Here is a 6,125-nt window from a genome sequence, read left to right as displayed (position 1 = left end):
AACTCCACCCTACCATTCTGTCTTTCTTTGTACTCACTTTACACATTATTAAAAATCTTATTTTCTACCTCTTCATGTCAAGGCTGAGTATTTCTTTCAAAACATATACTTTTAAAATTTGTTTAATGCCAACATTTTAAAAATCCGTATGAGTTTGCTTCTTGAATGTGGGTGTAGTCATTTCTCATTAATTCTACAGATGGAGTGTTTAAATTCCACCACAAAATGTTTTAACAAAGAAATACATTTAATTTGGATGATTTTAAAGGAAGACATTTTTGTAATTATGATATTCTTAAACCTGAGTGTGGAACTCTATTATTTTTAAAAGAATTAATGAAAAAAATCAATTAGTCTGCCCCTAGAGGTGTTGCAGGTGTGGCTGCTGTGTCACAGGTGCATCAGTGGGTGACAGAGAGGAGAGAGGCTATGTCTACATTGAGTGTTCTGACCTGTGACCATCTGAATGATTAGTAGCCTAACATTCCCTGAAAAAAGTGAGCCTGAGATGACCACCAGTCCAGTGCCAGGGTGTCTGTCTGCACAGGGAGCTAGCCTGAGACAACCACCAGTCCAGGGCCAGGGTGTCTGTTTGCACAGGGAGCTAGCCTGAGATGACCACCAGTCCAGGGCCAGGGTGTCTGCACAGGGAGCTAGCCTGAGATGACGACCAGTCCAGGGCCAGGGTGTCTGCACAGGGAGCTAGCCTGAGATGACCACCAGTCCAGGGCCAGGGTGTCTGTCTGCACAGGGAGCTAGCCTGAGATGACCACCAGTCCAGGGCCAGGGTGTCTGCACAGGGAGCTAGCCTGAGATGACCACCAGTCCAGTGCCAGGGTGTCTGTCTGCACAGGGAGCTAGCCTGAGATGACCACCAGTCCAGGGCCAGGGTGTCTGCACAGGGAGCTAGCCTAAGATGACCACCAGTCCAGGGCCAGGGTGTCTGTCTGCACAAGGAGCTAGCCTGAGATGACCACCAGTCCAGGGCCAGGGTATCTGCACAGGGAGTTAGCCTGAGATGACCACCAGTCCAGGGCCAGGGTGTCTGCACAGGGAGCTAGCCTGAGATGATCACCAGTCGGGGGGGGGGGGGGGTGCGGCGCAGATCATGCCTGAGATGACCCCTTCCTGGTGCCATAATGCACAAGTAGCGCCTAGCACTCCTGAGACCAGTCCTGAGATGACTGCAGACACTCAGAGACTCTGGGTGCCACCAAGAGTAGCAAGTAAGTGGTGGAGACATGGAAGAGAGAGAGAAACAGGATGTGGTCACAGTGAATAGAGGCAGAATTGGAGACTCAAAGGTGGTGAGGAACAGCCTGATGGGCGTAGCTGGTGATGCCACATGGGATCATGGTGGGGTCCTGGTCAATGCTGCCACTTGGGGCCACTTCTGGGTCTGCGGCCCTGTAGCAGCAGGAGTCTATAACCACCAAAAGCCAGGCTGATGTCTCCGGTCTGAGATGCCACCTGAGGACATCTTGATGTCATAGGACTGTGCAGAACTGGCCCTACCCCTTACCTGGGCATCATAGGGAGCTGACCCTGGGGCATAAGAGTAGAAGAACTGACCCCTCCCCTAGCTAATTGCCAGACTCAGGAGAGCAGGTTCTGCACCTCATCTTGGTAGCACAGTAAGCTGACCCTGGATGGGGCTTGCGGGTAAGCCAGCCCAGAGGTTGTGAGTATGGGAGAGCTGGCCCTGTCTCTTATCTGCTGGGTGGTGACACAGACAAGGGACAGATGCCTTCCTTTCTCTCCTTGTCTTTTGCCACCTATGGCAGGTGGGAGAGTTGGCCCTGGGATCATGAGAGTGGGAGAACTGGCCATGTTCCTCACCAGCAGCAACATTTGGGAGAACAGGTCCTGCAGCTTGCCTGGGCAGCAAGGTAGAGCTGGTCCTGGTAGTGAGAGATTACTGGTAAACCCACCCTGAGGGCATAGGAGCAGCACAGCTGGTGGGCAGACCAGCTCAGATACCTTTAAGGCCCAGATCCAGGGTTTTGAATCTACCCCATCTACCCCATCTATGATCTGCTGGCGTGAATGAAAGGGCCAGTCCTGCATATCCAAAACTACAGGATCCCCATGACACAGGCAACAACAGGATACCTGAGAGGAGTCCTAGTGAGGAGTGATGTTCCAGCATTGATGGAGTGGCAGAAGCCAGAGGCCCTATACCAGACTAAATAAAACCATTCCTCCTTTGCTGTATATAAAATATGTTTAGAAAATTTAAATATCGAAATTATTTTGTCATTTTTAAATTTTTAAAAATTTTTTACATAGGGGAGAGAGGGGGTGCACTGCAGAGGCTGGAGGAGGGAGCTGGAGCCCCTCAAATGGAGTTACAAGCATTTGTGAGCCAGAACACCTGACGTGGCTTCTGGGATCTGAACTTGGATCCTCTGGAAGACTAGCAGTGGCTCTTAAACACTGTGTTATCTCTCCAGCTCCAACTCCTCTTCTCTTTTTAATCTTTAAGAATTCTTTAAGCACAACACAGATAGATGATCAAAAGATGAGAGACCTTTCTGGCAGCAATTTAAATTCCTTCTGGAGCTTACTGGGACTCTTCTGCCCCATGTCCTTTAGAAGAAGACGTTTGGATCAGATGGAATAGATTAAACACTAAGAACAATATGTACTATTTTCAGAGACAGGAGTGAAGATGTGTGCTAGAAGCTGTTGCCTTGTGCTCCCACCACAGTAAGCAAGCTTCAAGGCACCTGACTTCAGTGCCTTTGCTTTGAAGCTTCTCTTCAAACGCTTGCCTCCTCCACCATGTGCAGCTGAGGGCTATCCATGAGTCTGTTGTGGGAGTGGAGCATCATGGGAAAAGCCCTTTCTTAGTAAAGGGCATCAACATCTCTGCTCATGTTTCTCCAATATGCAGCACTTGGCTGCGTTCTTTGGCTGCTGCTTACTCTGCCCTCATCTTCCTAGCCACTGACTGATTTTTCTGTTTTTCCCTCTTGCACTTTAAAATCAAGGGGCCTGTTTAACGGAAACGCAGCACTTTCAGTGTTGTTATCAATGGACACTGCATTCCAAGTTCCTTTTGAGCACTTGTGCCTTATCCTGAGTGTCAACCAGTTTGCTACGCTGCTTCCTGTCTGTTTAAAGGAAGAGAACTGATGTCAGTCTCCAGTTCCCATGCCACAAGCAGTTGAGGCTACACAGAAGCACAAACAAAAGTAGTTCTAGTATATTCTATGTCATTATATTATTACATTGATACTAATTATTACATTTTACCCTCTGTGGTAAAAAATATTAAAGATGAGATACAGCCTCTTAAGTTTTTGAGATTTTGTAAACAGTTCTGTAGACTAAAGGCACAGCCCTTTATGTATGGTAGAGGCACAGTCTTCTTTGTTTTTCTTGATTGGAGTTTCATGCCAATTGCTGGCAACTTTGCAGTTCCCATGACCTCCAGTCTATGGCAGCCATTATTTCATTCTTTTTTCTTTCTTTCTTTCTTTTTTTCTTTTCTTCTTTTTTTTTTTTTTTTAAGATTAATTTATTTAGTATACTGTGTTCTGTCTGCATGTAATACCTGCAGGCCAGAAGAGGGCACCAGATTTCATAGTAGATGGTTGTGAGTCATCATGTGGTTGCTGGGAATTGACTCAGGACCTTTGGAAGAGCAGGCAGTGCTCTTAACCTCTGAGCCATCTCTCCAACACCAACACTATTTCATTCTTTAACACTGAGTATTTTAGCTATCTCATATGCATGGTACCATGCAGTACTTAACATAATATTCAGTGTTTCAATTAATGGATACAATTTTAATCCTTTAATACTATCTTTTTCTATTAGAAAAAAATCTTCTTGGTGTCATCTTCCCCTCTGACTCTTACAGTCTTTTACTACCTCCTCTTACAAATAGTTCCCTGATCCCTGGGTGGATAAGGGATGGGGAACTGAAGACATTCCATCTAAGACTGGGTGTTTCAAGATTTCTCACTCTGCATATTGTTCAGTTGTGGGTTACTACACATACAATCTGATAGTGACTGTGGCAGCATGCAAAGGGGCTACACTGGTCTAATCCAGATAGGGTCCCGTCAGTGGAATGGGAGTGGACATGAACACCCATCTCTAACCAAAAAGCCATCTCCAATGGACAACCACTTGTAGAGGAAAACAGGTTTTCTCTAATGGAATCTCAGTGGATGTATAAACCACACATAAGGGCAGGCCCCATGACCAGCATTAAACGGCCAACACAAAGCAAATGCAGTAGTATTTTTGTGCAATTTTTGTCTATTATTGTTTTGTTTGGGCATTTACAAATTTTTACTGGTCTTTTGTTTGTATATTATATTTTATACTTTTGTGTTTTTGTGATGTGTGTTTGTTTGTATGGATGTGTGTCTGTCATTTGTGTGTGATTCTGCTTTTTTCTACTATTGTGGTTGTTTATTTTTATGTTGATTTTCTTAAGATAAATAGAAAGAACATATGAAGTCAGATGGGTGAAGAGGATCCAGGAGGAGACAAGAAAAGGGGAAACATAAATCAGAATATATTGTATAAAGGTTATTTTCAATACATTTTTAAAAGAAAGAAAAAAGAAGTCATGTCAAATATTAAAAGTTCATTTTAATTCCACAGGACTCAAACTGTAAACAATGATCAAAGTTTACCTGTTGGTCCTCCATGATAAACTCAGGGAGAATGCCATAGAATCTACTCCTTCTGCCTGGAAGACCGTATCTCCCTTTACTTTTTCCCTGCTTCTCCCTATGTTCCAACCCTCTCACTTCCTTGTCTCACCCTCCAAGTCTCCGAGTACATTGTGTCACCTCCTTAAAAAAGATTTCCTGACGCCTCAGCTAACACCACATCCACTATCATTCATCCTCTAACACCCCAGAGTAGTTAACATGTATCAAAACTGTAACAAATAAATCACATGGGCGATCATATCTGTCATCCCACATAGATGAATACACCACAAGGGCAAGACATATTTTGGTTTTAATTACCTCTGTGGCCTCACATCCAACAAATGGCTGCCCCTAAGAGCCAAGGTAGATGATTATTGAGTGAATAAAAATACATGGTTATGTTATTGGGTATTAATTTGCTAAGTGCACTGGATTGTGTCACCTTCCTGTCTCTCCACCAGGCCATGGGGAGATTTAGAAGACACATGGAAATTCCTTGCTCAGACCAGATCCATCACCTCAGCTGATCCTTGATCCCAGGACTTGAATGGCCCTAAGCCACATCTCACTAAGTGAAGACACTTCTTTTAAATTCCAGAAATATAAATGGTAACTTGTTTAATGTTACAGATTCTAAACTGGAATGGATGGAGCTGGGCTTTTAAATATCATTTTGTTAATATTCTCAGGGGTGATAAGTAATGACAACACCCATCATCACAAGAATACAACAAACCTCAAATCTCCGCTGTTACAGCTTCCGGAGTACCCAAGAAAGGCATCCTGTGTCTCAGACTCTTGTGAGCAGCCACCTTGAAATTGCTCCTATTCTTTGAAGCTGATACCAATTCTGATGAACAGATGACCGGTGCTAACTTGTTGAGAAACTGAAATACTTTGTGTGGATAACGTAAAAATAGCTTGGAGTTATTGGTTTCATGTGCTAACTTGTTTTGAGCCTATGAGATGTGTGAGGTCGAGAGTGACTGGTCAATCAAGCAATGCTGGTACTGGAAGTGAATGCTGTAAAGGAGATCTGATGTCCTCTAATGAGTTTATGGGAATCAGTAGCAAATCTGCTTCCAGGAGTCAGAGACAACTTCTCAGTAAAAGTGATAATTGCACTGATCTTTGAAAGAGAAATAACAATTAGCAGTCGGAGGCTCTCACAGGCAAACCACAAAGGTGTGACTTGAGGAAACATGTGGTATAATTAATGCTGGACCGAGAGCATAGGGTGGGAAAAGATGGAGGTTAGGGCTGAATAGTGGAGATGCTCTCTAACTATTAGAAATACATTGCATAAAAGCATTTTAAATAAAAATCATGCAACATTAGATTTCTATCCAGAGAGCTTATTCATGTTATTCATGGCTTGGAAAGGTATTTCTATTTTTAAGTGAAAAGAAATAAATGTAGTGTAACTAGAGAAAATATTTTTTAAAA

The 6,125-nt window shown here is 43.7% G+C and overlaps 1 non-coding gene across 1 annotated transcript; it reads left to right on the top strand.

Annotated features, from left to right (window-relative positions):
* The first annotated feature begins 354 nt into the window (after positions 1–354).
* On the top strand, positions 355–486 carry LOC127186324 (small nucleolar RNA SNORA17). Its single transcript, XR_007830382.1, has one exon. It is a non-coding gene; the product is annotated as a small nucleolar RNA SNORA17 (small nucleolar RNA).
* The last annotated feature ends 5,639 nt before the right edge of the window (positions 487–6,125 follow it).

This window comes from Acomys russatus, unplaced genomic scaffold (assembly GCF_903995435.1).
Source record: "Acomys russatus unplaced genomic scaffold, mAcoRus1.1, whole genome shotgun sequence".
NCBI classification, from domain to species: domain Eukaryota; kingdom Metazoa; phylum Chordata; class Mammalia; order Rodentia; family Muridae; genus Acomys; species Acomys russatus.
This window is presented reverse-complemented; position numbering and strand designations above follow the sequence as displayed.